We start from the raw sequence: 23,436 nt of genomic DNA on the forward strand, positions 1-23,436 counted from the left end.
TGTGTACCCGCCCAGAGGCGCATTTTCTACTAACGCGCTCTTTAAATAACCAAAATATATTGCACCATTTTTGTTCCTCAAAATAGCAACGTGCCAACAATCTGCCTGAAAACACCTCTTTTTTAGACCAACACGCCCATGTGTGCACGAATGAGCGCAAATGCATTTGCTATTTAAGCGCAGGACGGGAAAATGAGAACCGCGTCGGGCTGAACCTAAACACTTGCCTTGATATAGGGCCCAAAGAGTTTAGGTAAATAGCCTATCAGACGACAAAAGCCACCATTCCCCATCGTGCACGATGGAAAGGAATAAGAGCCTCTTCTGTACCGAATGTATAAAGTGATGCTAAAACGAGTAAAGCGAGATGCTAAGAAGGACTGATCATCACCTGACTGATTCTTGTAAAAACCTGAGCTCCAAATGTAAGCAAATTTGGTTTCATTGTTATGTAAGAGGAGTCCACAATTAACTTTTTTAGATTATGCAATATTGCCATAAATAATTCTCAACTCAAGTCAACTTTATTTATATAGCGCTTTTTACAATTTTCATTGTTACAAAGCAGCTGTACATGAGACACATTGAATACAAGTATGAATTCTAAATAATACCATTATAGGCTGGACTTGGTCAATCTCACAGACATCACAATAATAAATCAGGTTTATATTGACTTAGAAGTTCTCTGGGAAGTGGTTAGAAAGTTTAAATGAGAAGTTTTCCATTCAAAAAGTCCTCACAGGTCTCTGTTGGGCTCTCTTTTTCCAAACCTCAGTGTAAAGCGTAATGTAGAAAGTTCATTGTGAACATTTATGTCAAAAGGAAAGTACATTTGTATTGTAGTTATATTTTTTTGATTGGCTTTTATTGTTTATTTTCTTTATGAAAGTCATTTTCTTTGAAGCCATTTTTCTGTGCTTTAGTCATTTGATTATTATTTTTAATACAAAAGTTAAATGTATTTAATTTCATGTCTAGTTTTAGTGTTTAAATAAATAAAAATAAAAACATTTGACATTTATTTTATTTTGAGACTAAAAAATGTTGTACTTTAACTAAACTCATACCCTGTCTATTTCCATACAGTATGCATTTCAAATTACATGTGATGGTCATGTGACTGGTTCTTGCCATTATAAACTGCGTGTGCACCAGACTTTATGCCAGTATTATAAAGTGTGTGCAGAGTGCACACAAAAGAATGATATTGATCTGACACCTGGTTATTTTCAACACAACTTCATGGCAATTTTGTAAGGTGAGTAATTTGTATGCATTTGTGTTTTAAATTTTTGTTCACACTAATGATGGATAGATTCATTGCTTTTTTATAAAATTCACATAGAACAACCTTTAATTACCTGTTATTTTTGCTTAATTTCAGTTTCACGGGTTACTTTAACAACATAAAAAGCAAATTACTTTAAATGAACAGCAAAATCATATTCAGTCAAGCAATAATGTTAATATTATTGTGGTTGTATCGAAGATTTTGAGATGATATTACTGACACTGACAATTAACAGCATTTCTGAGATTAAAGTAAATTATCTCTTTTGGTTATAAAATCTGAGAATTCTCACTTTGATCTGTGAGTGTTAAAAGCAGCCTGAAGCATCTAAAATGCGAGTATCAATAATGCAGAATATGTAAAAAGTCATTAGCCGATTAACAATGAATCTTCTAATCCTCTGACGGAATCTGTGCATTATAATATTTTTTTAACTTCTTCTAATGTTGTTTTGCTTTAATTTACTCTGGTTGCTCTTTTCTAAACTGAATGCACCTGTGCCTTTAACAATTCAATATCTAATAGTTATTATTTGCGTTTTCAGTGAATGATGAAGTTCCTAGCTCAGTGGAGTTTAAAAATGTTAAGATATGATGAAGAAAACTCTTTCATCCCCTATTTCAAACATTTGCTTTGTGTTTCACTTCAATTTATTGAATCTTTTTTTGAAGGCACTTGGAGATTGTTAAATGTCTCTGCTATGAATAAATTCCCTATTTAATACGATAAGAGTTGTTTATATGATATTTTATAGTACAATATTTTTATAAGTCCGTCAGACATAGTTTTAGTCAGCTTCATTGGTGCGAGGTGAAAGCTGTTCCAAGCAGCAGGTGCAAAATTATGTTTCCTTTTAAGACGCCTTGGTTTTGGCAAACATAGCTAAATGGATTGAGATTGATTGTGTACTTTTCAGATCTAGTTAGTGGACAACTTAATTTCTGAGGTGGAAAAACGTTTCTAAAACTTCTGAGATGTTTTTGAGAACATTGAATCAGTGTCCCTACGGTGCATGAAAACAACCTCACCGTTCCGTAACAGGGAGGCTCGGTGATGACGTGTTTTTGTATACAAAACCTGAAGCGAGTTAGCATTTTAGGACTTCCGGTTCCATCGCAGTCATTGGGTCACATAAAGCGCACAAATAATGCAACATGGGGACAGATCTCTTAAAACGTAGATGCAGATTCATTCACAGAGTAATTACTTAAAAGGGAACACATTTTTAATACAGTTTGAAAGAGGCCTGGTGGTGGTGATGTTGCTATCGAGCCACTATAGTCTGTTTATAGCCTTGTGTTAGCTTTTTACTTTTGCTTCAAAAAGTAACAAATATTGTGTTGAAAAGATTTTTGATAGTAACGTGTGATCATCATCAACCTTTGTCAATCACAGAGCTTATTCATTGAGATCATCCAAATGTCTACGGGAAAAATGCATAGGTTTTCGGTCGAGGGAACCTACTGGATTGTTCACAAGTTGAACTCATCAAATGAGACGCCTCCTCTTTATGAATTCCATTTATTGATATTTGTTGAAGTTGAAGGGGTTTTAAGTGCACAAGAACATGCAGTGTTGAGCTTGTGTGTGTGTGTTAATCAGAGGCTTATGAAGTTTGACAAGTTTTCATCTTTTCTGTTTTGAAAAGCCTTGACTGAAACCAATCCAATGGCCATCAAAGTCATGCAAATTCACATCACGACAGACAACCCAAAATTCATCAGCAGCCTGTCAACCAATCCCTCGTGTCATTTTCAAAGAGCGACGACAATTGTTCTGTTTGTTTGATAACCCCCTTCACAATTCATGCAAATGGAAGCCATTACTCTCAATCCAACAATAATCGCAAATGAAGCAATTAAATGCTCAATTTTTAGTATGTCATTTACATGGATAGCATGTGGCGTCGATTCATTAAGATCAATCAGTGGTGCGCAGATTAATGTCAGAGACACAAGACAGAGAACTTGAAGATTATCACAAATTTACATACATTTTTTCATTTCAAAATATTATTTTAAAGACACACTTGCAAGTCAGTCTTTGAGTGGTGGATATGCACTTTTTGGTCTCTGTATTTTTAATATTTGTAATAGTTTGTATTAATGTGTAATATTTGTAATTACTTTATATTAATTACTTACTTTCTTTTTAAAATTATTACTTTGATATAAAACATTTCTTCATAAGAGTGTCCTTCAATGTACCATGGCATAAATCAAATTTTCTAGTATTTACTTTTATTTAAAAAAAGTTTAGTGCCATTATTTGTGCCATTAAATATTTTTATATTGATGATTTTGATTTTGATATTTTGAGAGAAATGTGATCAGAAAACACACCAACCAGAGGTTGTTAAACATAAAAAAGCCTGAAAAAATGTGGCTCACGAATGAAAAAGAAATTCATGTCATCTCGTCCATCAGTCCTATTCGATTGGATAGAGTAATCCTCGATTCACACAGATTATTTCAGAATTTGAAAGTGGGACGCTCATCCATTATTAAAACAGAAATCATGTCAGATACTTTATTTATTCTGGCCATCATGTCAGATTACTGAATGTTGACAACTGTGGATTCAGCGTTAAATCTTTTTGCAGTCGGCTGCAAAAGGCTGTGTCGCCAACATTAAAACGCTTGCTGGGATTAAATGTTAAAATTTTAATATTGAGGAGAAACATGATTTCTCATCCCCTTCTATTTGTATTTTAGATTAAATCACTTGGGAAAGAGTTTGAAGAATGTCATTTATTTGCCTTATTTAAATGTATTCTTTTATAATAAAGAAGGGTTTGAATGTATTTTTGAGCACATTACAGTGTTTGTGCATGTAGGACAGGTTTCAGTTCTTAAAAATGCTACTTTCTTGCCAACATTTTCTAGCTGAATTGATTAAAAGATTTGTTGGACGATGATATTATAGTTGCCATACGTTGTAGTCTTTATAACAGTGTATTTGTTTATGGATTTTAAAATCACTAATACATATTGTAGATGGTTTTCTAAAGAAATAGAAAGTTAGTCTAAAGAAGTAACAATGCACAAACGTTATTCTATTTATTGTAGATTGCATTAGATTGTAGAAGCTTTCTTGGTTCATAATAAAAATATTTGGTAAAGAATGTAATTTTGTCAAAGAACAATGAAAGTATGAAGTCAAGGCTAATGTTTTCTTTCTGGTGCTTTCTGTGCAGCAGGATAATGGATACGTTTGAGTACAATGGCACCCAGGTTTAAGCAGAATTATGCCTCTGAGCTACAGGTCAATATCCTCCAGCATCTGCTGGGTTTGTTTGTTCATTTGGCCCATGAAATAAAATGAGCGTACTTTACCTGGAGCCTTTTAAATGAACAAAAATTTTGAGAAAAAAGTTTGGAGGCTCCTTTACATTTATATCTGTCTGTAAATGTCATCTTGTCACCCAGTTCTTCATCACATTATATGGCTGCATAAGACATGAGACTTTTCAAGCTCTACTATACTTAGCTAAACATCAAGTTAGCACTTCAGTATAGGGGGAAATTCTCACTATGAACTAGTTGTTATCAGCATGCCTATTATTTGCATATTGGCTGTTTATAAGTACTTCTACAGCACATATTCTGCATGACCTTATTCTACATCCGTAATCCTACCCAATACCTCAACCTAGCAACTACCTTAATAACAATTTATAATTAACAAGTTAAGAGTGTATTGGGGAAAAGTCGTAGTCAATGGTTTGTTAATAGAGTGAATTGCCCCCATACTGAAGTGTGACCAAAATCACACATACACGTTTAGTTGGTAATTTTAATAAAAAGGAGCCGTAGATTATATTCACACATATCTAATTAAGATCTTAATGAAATGTATAACCCCACACATGGTTAAATCTGAGAGCAGGTGCTGCATCTATGGCCTCTGGGTTCCAAGCATCATTTGGAAGATGAAAGCAAAACACTTTTGCATCACAGATGAGCAATTACAGTTGTGAATGTGTTTTTGTGTATATGGTCAGATTTAATGACTCTCACAGCCGGAGAGTTTTTGCAGCAGTAATATTGTTTAGACAAAGTTTGTTCCTGGATTTTGTTCCCAATAAGCATTACAGATTTGTTTATGAAGAACTATAAGAAAGTTTTACACTTTGTTTAGCGTGGCTGGGATTTGGAGAGGGCAATGTCATTAAAACATATGTTCAGTGCCGTGCGTGCCACGAAATCTCACACCGCCACTAATGGCATGGCTGTTTCCAACTTTTCTAAACATCTGTTGCTAAGCGGAGGTGCGACAAAACAGTATTTTAAACTTTATGCATATACGCTTTTCATTGTCGGTACACTGAGGAAGACGGGGGGAAAACGAAAAGCGACAAAAATTGTTTCACAAGCCTTCCTGTTGCATTCCGTCACCCTTTCACGCTAGCCAACCAAGCGCAAAACGTTCCCGGATTATAACCTTCGCTGGTTAACTAAACAGTTTATTTCCGCCTTCACGTAGCTGTCATTCCATGCAACTTGACTGCGGTTTCCACAGCAGCCATCATAGCTTGTCTGCAATCACCGCATGGAGCATTAGCCACTAGCGTAATTGCCATCACGTTCTTCATATCCAAACCAATAGCAGTCAGTCGGCTGAGTGTTTGCAGCAAAGATCTACAAACCTTATTGAAAGGTGGATGTCAAAGATGCTCAAATTAAGTTGCTCGGCTTTTGAGCTTCTGCTTGAGAATCTCAGAGAACACACTACAATCATTAGCATCGGAGGAAAGTGGTAGAAATGGCAGACACATCATGTTGAGAGAAAACAGTGCACGCTTGAATACACTTGGCGCCCTGGAAATGTGAATGTTAGCGCTGCCAGGAAATGAGTTCGGAATGAAAAATTAAGACCTTTGCCAAAACCAATGGTGTAGAAATGTAACATGACGTGCATAAGGAGTGATTTATTATTGAATTCTTATCTACTCGAGCCTTCATGCTGAGGGAAACTCTGTCACTGGAGAGGAAATCTGGACAGTTTAGGATATTCCTCACCGGAGTGGCAGCTTGATATTTTCACAGAGCGTTAATAGGATCCGAGAGCGTCCGGAGAACATGGGCTGTAGGTAACGCTGCTCGAATTTACCTCTCAGTATTTACGGTCTCGTTTAGTTGACGTGAATTTAAATGTAGATGAAATGGAAAATTGTGTATGAGATATTTCAGATGTTAGTTTTAGAAGAAACCTCGACAACTGAGCTCAGATTGGCCACGTCTGCAATCAAAAGCCAAATGTTGAAGATCTCTATGAGAATTTCTCATCAAATTTACCCAAATCCATTTGAATTCTACAATCTAAATACATTTCACACTTCCATACTCCTTATGTGTTCTAACAATCACAATTCAAAACACAATTCACGTTTGTTTCTGAATAAATCTAACAAATTGTGTTCATATTGTCGCTTTGTAAAAAAAATGTTTTGCTGACTGCAACGCAGCCTACAGTTCACATATACTCTAGATTTAAACCTGTTCTTCTTTTCAATGGAGCGTCAGTGGGAGCGGAATGAGCCAACAGCTTAATAATTACATAAATACTTTAATTGATTCTTAATTATAATGATCTACTTAAAGACACAAGAGCACTGTGATGGTGCCCTTGAAAGCTCATTGAGAAACTCAACCACTAGAGTTTACATGCTGACCGTAGAATGATGAGCAGATGTGTAAAATGGTTTTTCTTTTCTTTGCAAGGAGAACCTTTGTCGGTTTAGTAATGATCTGTGAAATGCTACAGAAACACGGCAGACAAAAGGTGAAGGTGTCAGTTATGAAGAAGAGAAGTTAAAGAAACTCAACGTGGACCCTCAGCGAGCAGGAAGCTATAGTGAAAAAGGTCGGACATTTGAAGTTGGTCGTATCATTTTTCTAATAGAAAATCTGCACATGGGCAGTTCAGGGTCATTTTGGCTCCATTGCATTTAAAAACATGTTTCAAAATACTAGTGGACCTCAATTTGATCAATGCTGAAAAAATAAATGTCATGTTTATTAGATACGGATATGTCTATCTTTGAATGTAATCGTGTTGTAATAATGGCATTGACTTACGACAACATTTTGTCGTTGTGATTTTTAATTAATGAAGTTCCCTGTAATCGGTGATTAATGTTGGAGATTTTTGTTGACAAATGGATTGAAAAATCTGTTTAAATATATATGAAGGAATTCTGCAGTACGTTGAACCTCTCGAGCACACACTTGTCTCAACAACAGACGTAATTAATTAAGACATGCCTTAATAACGTCTCAGGAACCGGTGAGAGGGATTGGATGGATTCAACTGTCCAATGACATTAATCATAGTTTAGGAGAAAGATAGGAAGAAATCTATTGAAACATAAACAGCTTAAATTTCCTGGAAGGCAACGGCCTTTGAAATGGAAGAAGAAAGATGAGGAGACAGGCAGTGAGAGAACGGTGTAGGAGGTCCAAAGAGCTTCATCATTTCAATATTACATCTCCATGCCATTAATATCTTCACTGAGATAAATGATAGTGAAAATATAGATTTACTACTGAGCTCACCCCCTGGGAAAACTCCCGGCAGACTTAGAATGTGGCCCGGAGATGCCATTTAGTGGATAATGACTTATAGCATTTTCTGATGTCACATTTATATTTTTGTACATCATCAGTTTTTTTGGAAAAGAAAACAAAGAACAATAAAATAATTTTAAATCATGAATATGCTTTGAACACATTTATGATGTAAATAAGACCAGAAGCAGCGAGTGACAGCTCAGATTGATTCTTCAAAAGTTTTGTTTGATCAGGAAGGTTAGAGATTTGAAGTTCACTCAACACTATATTAAACTTGTGCAGTCCTGCAGTGTTGTCGCAGCGAGCGAGTGATGATACTTAAATTGTGTTACTTAGTTTTAGGCTACATCTCATTGTGGAGACTTCCCTTACAAAATTAGTATCCTTTAGGTGTATTTTATTAAGTTTACTTTATCAAATTTGTAGTAGAAGTATGTGTTTGTACTGTATGTTATGATACTTGTGACTAAATTGGCCACTTTTTAGTTTCTTTTGGCCACTTTAAGTCATTTGATTATCTATTCGTTTATGTTTTATGTTGCCATATAATTATTATATATTAAACATTTTAATTTAAGGTGACTAAAATAATCTAGAACAGTAGTAAACTTTGAAAGCACTGGTACATTAAGACTTTGTTTTTTCTGAAAGTAGATAAGTAGTATACAAAAAACTTTTTAAAGGAAGCACTTGAATAAACTTTTTTTCTGGACTTTTCATGAATAATAATAATAATAAAATATTATAAATATCAATGGAAGGCATACATTTTTAATGATTTTCTCAGAAATTACAATAACATTTTGCCAGTTAGATTGATAATGTTTTGTCTTTTAAAGTACCAGTGAAAAAATTACAATGCCTATTTTTTCATGAAATATTGCAGCGTTTATTGTGAATAGTTGATCATTGTGGGTCATTCTCTTTTTAAAATCTGTATGTCCTCATAATCTTTAGTCAAAATCTGAAAATGCACTTCCTTTCTGTAATTTCTATCTATCTTAAATGACGGCTTGGGTGGAGCATTTGTTAACTCCTCTCCTTTAACTCTCAGTCTGCGTCCAGTTTCATTTCAAACTGCAACAGCTGTTTTTATACATCCAATCAAATTGCAGAGAAAGACGAAAGCCACACCTACTATTTTTCTCATTGGAAATTCGTTTTCACTCGGTAATGCGTCAAAATTCAGAAGTTAAAACGATCGCAACTTCCGATTAACGTGGACTTTAATTGTCAGGTATGCGTTCGACTGTTTATGATTGGTCTGCTGGTGTTTGTGGGCGTGTCCTGTGACACATGCACACTCATAATTATGCTGCACAATGCTCTCAAGTAGGTGACTTAAAATGATATGTTGTCAAGTCAAGGATATACGTGAGCCGGTCTGGACAAGTTCATATATTAGCTCTGGTCACCTGGGATCTGCTGTTGCCAACGATCTCCTCACATTAAATATATGCAGAAACTGCATGAGATACCCAAATGCTCTGAATCTCTAGATCTGCAATTACAAGTTTGGGGCTAAATCCATATCTCACTGTCTTACATTTATATAAATGGAGAGCTACCCCAAAAATGAAAACGCTGTCGTCTTACACTTACCTACATTTTCTTTTTGACATCATTGAAGCCAAAGAGATGCTCTGTACTGTTATTTCTGTATTACTTAGGTGTTTCTTGGAAGGAAAGAGAGTCATATGGGTTTTTAGCTCCATGGGGGTGAGTAAATTGCTTTTAAAAGATCCAGCATATGGCAGAAGTTCAATCACCACACAGCTCTGCTTAAGACAGACTGCATAGAGAGTTATTTTGGAGGCTTTATATTACTTTATTGAAGAGCACAACAGTGTAGGTTTTAATATTTACTATAAAAAGATATTGCAGAATCAGTGTAATGTGAACTGTGTCTTATTATTGCCTCTTTTGTGTAAGGTTTGCTTTTATCTGACAGTTTGCTTTGAAAACACCTCCAATTGTATTTTCTATATTGATACCACTTATCCGGGGCAGGGTCGCGGGGGCAGCAGTATAAGCAGGGATGCCCAGACTTCCCTCTCCCTAGACACTTCCTCCAGCTCTTCCGGGGGGACACGGAGGCGTTCCCAGGCCAGCCGGGAGACATAGTCCCTCCAGGGTGTCCTAGGTCTTCCCCGGGGTCTCCTCCCGGTGGGACATGCCCGGAACACCTTCCTGGGAAGGCGTCCAGGGGGCATCCGGACAAGATGCCCGAGCCACCTCAACTGGCCCCTCTCGATGTGGAGGAGCAGCGGATCTACTCTGAGCTCCTCCCGAGTGACCGAGCTTCTCACCCTATCTCTAAGGGATCGCCCGGCCACCCTGCGGAGAAAGCTCATTTCGGCCTTGTCCTTTCAGTCATGACCCACAGCTCATGACCATAGGTGAGAGTGGGAACGTAGATTGACTGGTAAATCGAGAGCTTCACCTTGCGGCTCAGCTCCTTCTTCACCACGACAGACCGGTACAGCGACCGCATTACTGCAGAAGCTGCACCGATCCGTCTGTCAATCTCCCGTTCCATCCTTCCCTCACTCGTGGACAAGACCCCCAGATACTTGAACTCCTCCACTTGAGGCAGGAACTCTCCACCTACCTGAAGTGAGCAAGCCACCATTTTCCGACTGTATATTGATATACATTATTTTTATTTATAATAGTATATAGTGTGCCATTTATCACCAAAACACTTTTAATGGAGTCATGAATTAAGACATCAATTTTAACTTGAGCTTTCGCTTTATAAGAGGTAATCGTATTCAAGCAAACAAGTGTCAGAACTGAAATAAACCCTTGAACTAACCGAAATTACAACTTTTATTGACACCAGGCCCAGCGGACAGCGGGTCCTGGAATGTACCTATCTATAGGTTGAACGCTGCCTCCACAAAAGAATATCAACGACTACTTTTCTAGCCCCGCCCACTGATTCGCACACGACAGTACTGAAGTAAAACAAGTTACATTTACATTTAGGCATTTGGCAGACGCTTTAATCCAAAGCGACTTACATTGCTTTATCCTATATATTTTACATAGGTATTTGCAATCCCCTGGGATCGAACCCACAACCTTGCATTGTTTACGCAATGCTCTTACCACTGATCTACAGGAAAAATCGGCTGAATTCGGCAAACAATTAACATCCCGTTAAAGATCGTAAAATATTGTTCTTCTGGTTGTGGAAGAACACAGTCGCTGCATAACCTTCCTTTGGCTTCCGACATTAGTAATGCGTAGTTGAAGTTTACTTTTAAAGAAGTTCCAGCTCACTTCGGTAAAACATTTAGCATTTGTTCGCTTCATTTCACTGCGGATTCCATTGTGAACAAGGCACAAGAACACGCAGGATTTGCGGAGAGGCTAAAATTAAAAAGCAATGCTGTGCCGTCAATATTGGATCCGAAAGGAATGGAGCAGCAATCTTATGTGAGTAAAACATATTTGTAGTATGCATCACTATTGCTTTGTTGAAGATGTCTTGATATGTCCTGATATCTTAACAAATTCACTGAAGGCACCAAATAAGTTAACTACGCAAACTACTCTCCAATCATAGCAGTGGGCGTTATCTTCCAAGTCTTCAATGCAGCACACTCATTAAAACCAAGTGTTTGTCGAGCCGGCATCAAAACCTGGGTAGAAAATAGCCCATTACTTATTGATTTTGATGTCTACGAATGTAAAAACCATGAGAACGTTGTAGGTAGACCTCATACAACTGCTTTAAACAATAAAAATGGCCAGTTCATGACACCTTTATCAATTTTCAGGTTAATCCTCATAATTGTTTGCTTTATTTTAGATGGGAAGAACAGCCTAGAGAATAGAAAATCAGAGCGTCATGTTATATAACTTTAGTAAGCGTGAGTTATTCATACAGTGATTAGACGTGACAGACAAATGGCAATAAAAGTTAAAGTGTTTCTGCTATCCAGTGGTTATCAAGTTCACATTCAGTGCAGATCCAAAAAAAGAAAATGTCAAATGTTCTAAGTCACTTTCTGAGCATGCCAGTCATGTCAATGATGACGATTTGGTGGGGCAGACAAGATCACACAGGTCATGGTACCAAACAGAGAAGCTTTACTGTTCAGACACCATGATGAATGTTGGAGTATGTAAGAAATGCACAGAAAACTGCCTCCCAACTGAACCTGAGAAGCATGAATCATTTCAAATCTGATGTAAATGTCAATCCTGTTACGGCATTGCAGCTTTTGTTTAATCCTCATGGAGTTCTGCGGTTTGTTAGAATAAAAGTCATCGATAAGATCATTCTCATCCAGGAGTTTATGTACCTGCTCCCGTTTCAATAGGAAGTGTATCCGAATAAGAAAGTAAAACCGTGCTGACCGGGCATCGTCCTGACATCTTTGAAATGTTCTGAGGAGATAACAGAAGTGAAGGATTATGGAGCCGGTGGGATGAGACAGCTCGCGTGGGTTGGTCCAGAATCTCTGCGAGGAATGCGAGTGAATCCAGAACCCTGCTGAGGTCTTCAGATCCCAGGGAACAGCAGGATCTTCTGCCATGCAGCCTGTGGGGATTGCAGTGGGAAATGTTGGCGTCTCTTAAGACAGACTGTTGAGAGACTTGACTCCTCCGGTATGAAAACAGTTTGTCTGAAGTTCATTCACTTCAGTCCAGTGGTCGCCAACCTGTCGATTTTATGGAACTACAGACTGTCAATCTTACAAACAATTACATTTTTACATTTTGCATACTTAAATTTTCCCATGTTAAAAACTTTGTATTTATTTGTTTTCTGATGGTTTGAAGTGCATATCATGGCAGAATTTGTTGTACTTCATTTAATTTATTTTAAAGTGGATTTAATAAAAGAAAAGACAAGATATTTGGAATTATTGTATTACATAATGAGCTTCTGCTTTAACATTGCTGTAATGAGAATTAGGAAGAATGAGAAAGTGTGCTTAATTGTCTGGAAAATAACACAATGTGTTTTCTGAAAATCACAATGATCTCTTTTTTAATGGAAAATACCATTTAAGCTTAACTCGACTAGACATATTTCCTAATTTCTGCCGCACCAGGGGTCCATGTTTGATATTCAGACCCCACACATAACACAAAGCGTAAAGCCTAAATTCACTTTGAAGTTTTTAGATTTGAAGTTAGACTATATTTGATATTTTGTGAGATTTCTGGAAATATCAGGTTTGTGGATGTTTACATGATTATGCAGATTTAACATGGAGACAGCAGACGGAATGATTGTCTTCTCTTCTGTCCGGTTTGGAGGCGTGTGTTGTGTGGGGTTGAGTGTAGGTCACCCTCTTTAATTCCCTGGACTGCAAAGTAGGCTCAGCGAGTGTCTAGCTCCAGCGCTGACACAATAACACATCTCATGCCTAATTTGACACGAGGATTTGTACCCCTAAATGCACACAAAGACTTGAGTTGTGTCGCGGCTGACCCTCCGACACCTTCACTAATGAGTCTCTGTACATTTCACGAGGTCTTAACAACCTTGCGGCTGTCACATTCATTCTGACCCTCTCGGCCAGCGGCTCCATGGTCCTGATGTGTGTTTGAAGGGTGCAGGACCTTTTGGCTGGGTTAAGATTGATGCTGGATGCTGAGTGCTCTGTCAACTGTTGTTTTTATATGATTTGAAGGTTGTGGAACTTTTCAACGAAGTATGAGAGTGCCGGCAGTCCTTGTTATTTTGAAAGAGACCACTGGAAGTATTTTAAGGAAAAATTGGCTCTTTGCCATAGGGTTTAAAGCTGTTCTGTGTTAGGTTGCCGTCATTTGTTTATTATAGTTTCTGCAAATACCATAGTTAAACTAGAGTGTTATGGTAAAACACAGTTTTTATAGTTATTTATTTTCCCTTTTATCATATATTTATACTGTAAACACTTTGAACGAGCTTTTATCTTTTGATAATTTTGAAATAATTTTGATATCCCAGAAACAGGGCGGGAGAACTGGGGAAACAATTATGATTAGCGATTTAATCACAGTCTAAACTCCATCAAAGCAAATTTAGACTATGATTGCTCACAGCAGACTTGAAGAGCCAAGTACTGTATACCCGTTACGTTCTGTTGTGGGCGAAATCTCGCTCACAATCTCCTGATGGGAACCAATCATAAGGCTTAGCGTCCTGATAATTACAAACAATCCTCCTTGTTATCTCGCAGCCGGAAGCTTTTGGCCAGAGAAATGTTCTGTCAGCCACCCACCTTCAGATGATCGGACGCCCTCGAGAGCTGGCAGAAACATTGTAAGTCAGGTAATGAATAAACACACAACCTGAAGTTATTGTTTTACAATAAAATGTCTCGTTGTGTTTGTGATATGATCTTCACAGTTCATTTCATCCGTAGACATGTCAACACGATGGACTTCAAATGGAATTGGGATTTAGATAATGACCCACCAGACACCCCGTTCAGACCGCCGGTGACAAATCGCACCAATGTCATTCATTTCAATGGAGAGCCAGCGACTTCAGGCGACAGTGACCATTGGCGAAAGAAGTGGGTGTGCCTAGTGACGCGATAAAGTTGAGATTTGGTCAACTTTATGCAAATTATGTTTGACTTTCGGGAGCAACAATAGGAGAAACGCAGCGGAGCTCAGGTCATCCGTACTCTCGTCAGTCACCACAATGTTTGTTTATAAATGTTACTAGAGTAAACAAAGCTAGGAAACGCCTTCTAACGACCTCGTAGCAAGAGACTAGCGACACAGTCACTGGCGGTCTGAAAACACAGTGAGAGTCAATTACAGATAAGAATAATCACATATTTTTTTTGCTCAATTCTGAATTTTGTTAGCTGTCTATTTTTGAAAGTTTCTAATAAATATCTCATGAATATTCAATCTTTAGTGTTAGATAAATAAGGATTTATTTCATTTATTTTATGCGAATAGTGGTAGCACAACATTTAAACATCCAAAAATGTATATTCTGTCATCATTTACTCACCCTCGAGTTCCAAATCAATGTCTTTGTTATGATGAACACATAGAAAGATATTTGGAAGAATGCTTGTTACAGTTCTTGGTCACCATTGACTACCATAGTAGAAAAAATGACAATGGTGCCCCAGAACTTTTTCTTTTCCTACATTCTTCAAAATATCTTCTCTTGGGTGTTAAACAGAACAAATACATTTGTGAAGCAATCTTTCTAACCATGGTTGTCAATGGTGGCCCAGAAAGGTCAGTTGCAAACATATCTTTCTCTGTGTTCATCAGAACAAAGAAACGAATACAACTTGAGGGTCAGTAAATGATGACTGAATTTTTATCTTTTGGTCAGCTGTTCCGTTAAAGGGTTTGTTAGTAAATCAGATAACTATGTTATGTTTTGTAACAAAAAATATGTTTTTATTGTGTCATCATGTTTTATTTGTGCTAGTTAGCTGTATTTTTGAGTCATTATTATTAAATAAATCAAAACAACCAAACTGTCATCTCATTGATATTGCTTGAAATGCTCAATTAAAAATCATGATTACTTAAAAAAAATGTTTTTATGCAAATGAACTCTTCATTTCAACTCTACATACTAGATGCTTATTCAAAAGTCATCGCTTTTAAAAGTTTTGCATCAGTGTCAATTGTTGCACCTTTTTGTATTTACTGAAGGCTTTTCAGAATAGTGTCCATTGGACATCTTTTTGCCATTGGACGCTCTTTCTTGATTCTTGTGTTTGCTTCTTTGATTCTTTGTAAAAAATGTGACACAAAAGTTCATTCTATCGCAACGGCCATGACATGACAGTTGAAAGACTCCATAGAACCAATGCAAACAAGATCAATAAATAATTATCAACACACAATTAGGGTCATACTAAATGTGTTATTCATCCACACACATACACTATACAGCACACTTGTTTTAACAGAAGAAGTATCATATAAGGTATGAAAATAAAATATGCAATATTATAATTCTCTTATAAATGTCTTTTGACAGTCTTCTGATGAGCTTTTAAACGGATGTGTGAGTCCTTGACATGACAATCAAGCCTTTATGCACCTCTATGGCAAATATACATATATATATTCACACATACGCATGCATAATTCTTCTCTACAGATCTTCTTTCAAAACTACATCTTTCATCTGTGTTTGTTTGTGTCTGTGTTCGGCTCATCCGACCTCCCGTTGTGCCGACGCACGGCTCATGATAAAGCTTGTTTGTGTGGTCTCTGACGCTTCAGCTGAGAATAAACATAGTCAAACAAAGACGGCAAAAGAGAATGAGCTTTTAAATGATGCGAGAGAAAACCTCAACCAATGTCGAACGCATTGCGTGAGTTTAGTAAGCGATGGTCAAGGAGGTTCAACGCAATGTTTTGACAACCGCGACGAATCGCAGCGGCAGCAAAACCCCTAAAAAATAGAATAAAATATGAAAAGAAAATTCAAAGCATGTGTTTCAAGGCCACAAGCAATCTTTTTTGAATACAGCTTTAACCCTGGGAGAGCGGATAGACAAATGGTATATGGATATATGGGTGATTTAACCTCGCCATACTGGAAGTGCTCGCTGTATCGGGCGCAGTTGAATCTTTATTGCATCAATGTAAACTGTTTTAAAAACCTACTTTATCCTCTCAACTCAAAATGCTTTTTTCACAGACGTGAGCACCACGGTGGGAGGCAGAAGACGACAAAGGAAATTACAGGCGTCTTGCTGCGGTAATGACTCTAATCACTCTTCATGTGTGTGTGCCATGTGAACAGGGCCCAGTTGCATAAACTTAGCTTCATAGTTAACAACTAGTCTCACTGACTAGCAATTAGTTAGGGCTTGCTAAATGACTAAATATAAATGGATGGTTGCTAGTCTTACTTTTATATTTCAATTAGCCCAATCCTCCCTATTTACATTACTGATTTAAAGAAGTTAGTCATATTTTTTTTCTTCACGACTTGTTCCAAGCAGTGTATTCAACCGACCCCAGCTATGAACAGGTGAACGGCATGAAAGTAAATGTCAATAAATCTGCCTCAAATATGTCCAAGCTATTCATAGACTGTGCAAAACATGGACGTAGTGTGTGCGACGTTCCCCGTAAGTTTGTGAAGAACAATTTCTTCAAGTGGAAGGAGCTGGTCGTCGCCATCTTGACATAAAAAAATGGGCTAATAGGTAGGACGTGGGTGGAGCTAAGGTGCTGGGTCGGTGTAACAACCTGTCAATCAAGTGGCCAAGCCCTAATCATGCAGAATTTTAAAGCTTTATAATCTTAACGGATGAGTTATAAAAAAATTCACCCCCCCTCTCGGTTGTCATGAATGGCTAAATTAGCTATGCTAAAAACATTTTGTTGTTGGATTAATTTAATTTTAGTATGACACCCATTTCCACACAATTAAATTGATCTGTTCGAATTTAAGTTTTACTTGGTCGCACAATTTACCCTGTTTAAGTTCATCAACTTATTTTATTTCAGCTGAATCTAATATTTTTTTTGAACCAATAAAATTTGAATGCTTCAGTGATGTAAGCAAGATGTAATATGCTGCTGAGATTAAGCACCAGATAGTTTGTTGCATGACCATCTGCAGAGTATTTACTCATTGAGAAAGGCTGCATACATGCCAAAATGGCAAAAATGTGCTCATCCCCAACTTAAGAAAAAACATTTACCTTTGACCTCTATGGTAACCCCTCAAAATTCACAGACAACAGAAAATCTTATGAATTTTAACTTATCTTTCATCCAGCACAAAAACAAACATAAAATAACATTTAATTTTGGAATGTACTATCTAAATCCAGTCACAAGGGCAATGCATGCTGGGAACTCAGTCCACTGTTTCAATGAGTCACTGAAAATGATTCAGGTTGTCCGAAAGCAAATGGAATAAGTAATGTCAAAGAGTCGCCTATTTATGTCAGTATTACACATTTAAATTTGAACAAGAAACACAAACAAATATGTTAGATCAAACTATATTGATAAAGTTAAACAAACCAGCCCAAACAATCATTTTTTTGAGTGTATAGACACAAATATTTGTTTTGTAGCAGGCTCTAAACATGTTCTTCTCAAAATTTTGGCATTTTGATCATTTGGCTCAATTAGAGTTTGCTCTCTTTTGGAGCCAGTCTCTAGTGGCCAGTCAATGAATTGCAGTTTAATCACTTCCATGTTGGATTCACGAGAGAGACTGGAAGGTTTCCGATCAAATTTATTACTGAATCAAAAGATATAAATAAACTAATTTTGCATAAAGTGAAAGATGTAACATTAGACACACACATTCACACGTTTTATCCACATGTGATGTGTATGTCTGCATTGAAATGCATGTATTTGAATGAGAATTGTATGTTTGCCATTGTCAGTGTGTGTGAGTTTCATGTCCTCGGGCAACCCTACAGCGATTACGGAGGCTCAGCCCGAGCTCTGGGACCACAGGGTCAGTTTTATCTACAAGGCCAGAGATGGCAGACAAATCCCCCGCTCGTGGCTTAGGGGGTTGGGACGGCCTGTCACCCTGTTACCCTATCAGAGCTCAGTGACTCACACCCCATGAGGTTATTGCCCCTGTCTTCCTGTCAACAGAGTGAGTGGACATGCTGTAAAGGACACTGAAAGCTTACATCATACCGCTATACATACACGTTAAAACTCAGCGAAAGATACATACATCACTTACTAAAACTCTTACGACTTTAAAGTAATCTTTAATGATCTTAAAAATAATTGAAGAACTAATAATTGATGTTCTCCTATCCCAACTTAAAATGCAGAGATTATTTTTGGTTTCCCAACATTGAGTAAACACTGGTGTTGGGGCGATTTTGAATAAATATTGCTCTAATTTATCTACTTTCTCGAGTCGATACTGAAACTTTGACTCAAGAAACAGCATCAGTTCAACGCAAGGCTATCTGTCTGACATGAAAAAATGTGTACATATAATACACATTAGGATTTATTATGGTAAACTGTTGTAAATTGTAAAACTGAATACTTTTATCATAGTATTAACACTTTTTTAATGAGATACTTTAACTACAGTTTACTATAGTAAATACTAAAGTATGCAACTTTGTTCTTTGGAGTTAATATTTTTCTGTTTTGTCAAGCCAGTTCAACGGTAATTCACATTTCTTCTTCATGCAAAATAGATGTTTCTGTGGTAGAGGTTGTCATGCACTGTTAATGTAAACTGACATCAAGCCATGTTAGTTAAATGGCCATTTATTTTGTTTAAATAATGCAGGCACGTCCCTTTTAAATATTGCCCTCCTCCTTTAAGTTACTCAACAGAGCACTTGTCATTAGAGAATTACAGTTGAATGGAATGATTTCCATCTATAAGATGCATATGTGGTGACGTGTCTTGTGGTGAAGTGATGTTGGCCCTTCATCAGCTATCTTTTAGTGTTGCATACCGAAACTACCAACATATTTGTGAATAAAAAAATATAAAATATTTTTATTTATTATATACAAGAGTTTACATATCGCTGTTGTCCTACTGAAATCTTGTATCTCTATATTTAATTTTTTGCCATTAATTATTATTTAGACACCATTTATGATAGTCACTGGGTTTTTCAGATATCAAACAAATAAAATAATTAAAAAGTGCTTGTCAAATTTGACAAAACAGCATTTAAATCATTCAAAATTACAGTGTCTTCCATTACCTGATAATCAGCAAATTTGGACATCCGAGGGTTCAGAAGGACAGCGACAATGAATAAATCTGTGTTTGTTTGTTTGTGTGTGTGTGAGTGAATACAGTAGTGGCCAAAAGTCAGTGTCAGGAGGGCACAATGTATCCTTTAAAATCATCAAAATATGAACTTTAAAGACTAAAACTAAACTTGGTTAAGGATTACATAATGCAATTATTTGACAAAGAAAACAAACTGCAGACTATCAGGCAATACAGGTTTTATTCTAACGTACAGAAACTGTGTAAAGAACCAAAAAATGACAGAAAAAAGTCAAACATTGAGTAGAGTTACTACATTCTCTTGGGTCTTGGCTTCTGATGTGTTGAAATGTGTTGTGTGCCATTTTTTGCCAAACCTACTCAAATTCTTCGAAACACAACTACATGCAAAATTTGAGATATATGCTTCTACAATCTGTTTTTGAGTACAGGGGTAAGATCTAATTTTCAGAGTTTGCACATCACTTTGACCACTAATAATGTATGCATAAAGTATAAACATTGCTCCACTAGAGGGCACTGTGCCGTCCACTCCCAAACAAGAGAGAAAGAGAGGGGCGGGCGTGTTTGTTATGTGAATACGCACACCCGCGCCTATTAGCAAGCACAGGGGCCTCCGCTCATTGATGTCAGTGAGACAGGTCAATTATGAAGACGTGACAGCTGCCAGCAAACCCACAATGGGCCGAGGGCGTCGGGTATTCAAGGACAAATCTCTCTTCTGCATCAGCCAGCACTCTCCACCTGTCTGTGTGATTACCCGGAGCCGACCAATACCTGTCACCTGTGATCAAGCACTATAAGGCCTGTTTCCACTTTAATAGAGGTGCGTAAAGTGAAGTCAACATCCAGCGGTGTTGATCTGAGAGGGGTAACTCTCGCTCATTCATGTAGCATTGCTTGTTTAATTTGTGAGTGAGAGGAAGAGCTGTTTTGCACCTGGGGACATGTTGTTCCTCGGATGTTTCCCAGTTATTGAATTTAGTGCCCATGTTTCAAGTGTCTGACTCAAGTCCTATAAACCTCTAACGGTACAAGCATACATATGTGGAAAGCTTTTAAAACATTAGCACGTTCTGATTTATGTCAAGTATTCGTGGTTGAATATTGTATTTTTGGCAAACTTTTTCTTTATAACATGCCCTAATAACTCGTTCAGAAGACCAGAAAAAAAGTCCATTGTGACTTTATATTGATTTTAAGAATCCCTTGAAAAAGTTTTTTCTTTCAGAGTTGTTTTTGGGGGACAGCGTCTCAAATCTTCTTATATTGTTTGTGCAATGATGCCAGGAGCAACTTCATCGCAGATGATGGAATGACGACATCATTCGCTCACCACACATGTCTTCGACCGCATCTCCCCACACCCTCCATCATCACTACCTCTGACACAGCCTCTCTCTGACAGACAGATTAAAACTGATATTTTCAAATTTAGCTCAATTTCATTTCAGTGCCATCTCTTATTCAACAGTGCTGAAAAAGTAAAGATATTACAGCCACGCAGAGAAATGAAATTACTTACAGAGGCTCAGACATTTTTAATGCATCCTGTTTTATTTTCTTATTTATTACAGTAGAGCTTTCCAATTTTTGCAGGACGCTTCCGTCGGTGTTGCAAATCATTTGGAAATAATGAAGCCGCTCATACTCATAGCTGTTGATTGTTTTGTATCTTTGTGTGTGTGCTGTGTGTGTATTCGATTAAACCTGAACTGATTTATTTGAGCTGTGTATCAGGCTTGACTGAGGTCACCCACCGCCATAATCTGTGCACAATTCAATCTTATTTTGTAAAAAAAAAAAATCTAATCACTTATAATATGATAAGAGCAGAGTTGTTATAGTTTAGTTCTTAGAGTTGTTTTACACTTTGTACTTGTTTTATAGTAGTTTTATCATTTTGCTTTTTAATGTTTTGTTTTTAATTGCTATTTATGTCAGCTTTTCTATTTTTCTATTAAACATTTTTATGTTATTTTTTATTTTTTATTTAGCTATGTACATGAAGTTATTTTTATTTTAGTTTCAGTTGAGTATTTTATTATCTAAATGATCTAAGTTTTTAGATCCTTAAACTTTTTTCAGTTAATTCCTAAGTCAACATATCAATTTTTTTTAGTTTTTCTTATAAAATTAGGGACAACATTTTATTTGATTTCAAAACAGAAATGTTTACATAATTTAAGTAGACTAGTAAATAAATACATTTATTTTTTAAAAGTTAACAGGTGTTTTTTTTTTTACAAAAACTCTGCACAACATTTGGTTGAGCTTGGCTCTGGCAAAACACGGTACTGACACTGGCAACTGGTACTGGCAAGCCCTAAACTGACCTGGCAACAGAGTCTTTAATTGTAATCTCTTATGATGTTTGAATTGAGAGATGTTAAGACTCTTTTTCATCTTTTATTCTTCTTCGGGATGTTTCCGGGAACCACTGCAGTCCATAGAGGTTTGTAAATATAATTGTGGCGTTAATCGTCTAGTTCTCCTCCCTCTGTTGCTCCATGTTATTGTCTGAGTCAGCTTGTTAATAGAAACACTGAGCACCTGAAACAGACAGCAAGTCTCAAGGAAATCACGGCGTGTCCTGAGATGAGCTTTAATGGTTCTTACGAGGAGAAGCAGATGGATGAGAGTGGGATGGATCTGCAGCGAGGAGCGGTGACGCCTGTGAATGAGGAACTTAACTCATGATGTTTACCGTGCAAAAAACTTTGAAGAAACATTCAGAAACGAGTTAGTCTCCTAACCCTAACCCTAAATCCTCCTCATCCCATGGGGGGAAAATGAGCACAAATGACATCAATATAAAGCCCAAACTGAGACTTTTGCTGATGTGTCGTGTTTAGATTCTTGTCCTGCGGAAAAGAGCCAAGTCATCTCTTTAGAATCTCAACAGTGGAATCTTAGCACAGTTTGTGACAAAGTCTGCATTTAAATTCAAAGATATCTCAAATTAACAAAAAATGTACAACATAAAAATAAAACATGACGTAAGGAATTTACTGTACACTCTTAAAAAACAAGGTCAAAGCCACAGAAGAACCATTTGGTTCCATGAAGACCGTATGAAGAAGCTTTATGTATCACAAAAGGTTGTGGCAGAAAGAGATGGTTCTTTAAAGCGGGCGTAACGTACAGGGTTTCTGCCAATCTCATATTAATCTTTAGTACCTATAGAGCAGCATTGCATTCTTCGTTTCTTCGAAGAGTATTTTGTATGATCGCATTAAAAAGATAGATACAGCTGTACGATTGTTCAGGCGCATGCGGCTGAACCAAAGCATGTGTGCACCCATTGACAACAAAAGACAGACATCAGTTTCACTCACTGCATGTCCGGCATCTTTTAGTGCTGGGAAAGCACCATTTATCCATTTCAAACGATCTCCAAATCCAGCGTTATATCCACATAACATTCATCACCCAAATGCAATAAACAAACAAACACCTAAACTCGCAAACATATGCTCTCTCTCTCTCTCTCTCTCTCTCCTGGTTACAAGTGAAAGTGACGTCTGCGCATGCAGAATTGTCCTATATGGGACTCAGAAAAGTTGTTATAAACAGTTTTTTATGTTTGATAAAAAACATTCCGAAACCTGTACGATCGCTAGGAGAGTGTATCGAGCACAGAAATACTACGTAATACGGCAAACTCGTTTTTTGATAAATTGAACATGTTAAGCATGAGAAGACAGCACGTTTAGCATTGTAAAGAAGTCAGAATGCATGAAACATCGTTGACACAAATTCCTAAATGTATTGTCATTTTACTATATTAAAACCATGGTCAATTTTTTTAAGGAATTCTCCCTAAAACCAAATTTAATAAAATGCAATGCTCTTTTTTTTAA

This window comes from Triplophysa dalaica, chromosome 14, assembly GCF_015846415.1.
Source record: "Triplophysa dalaica isolate WHDGS20190420 chromosome 14, ASM1584641v1, whole genome shotgun sequence".
NCBI classification, from domain to species: domain Eukaryota; kingdom Metazoa; phylum Chordata; class Actinopteri; order Cypriniformes; family Nemacheilidae; genus Triplophysa; species Triplophysa dalaica.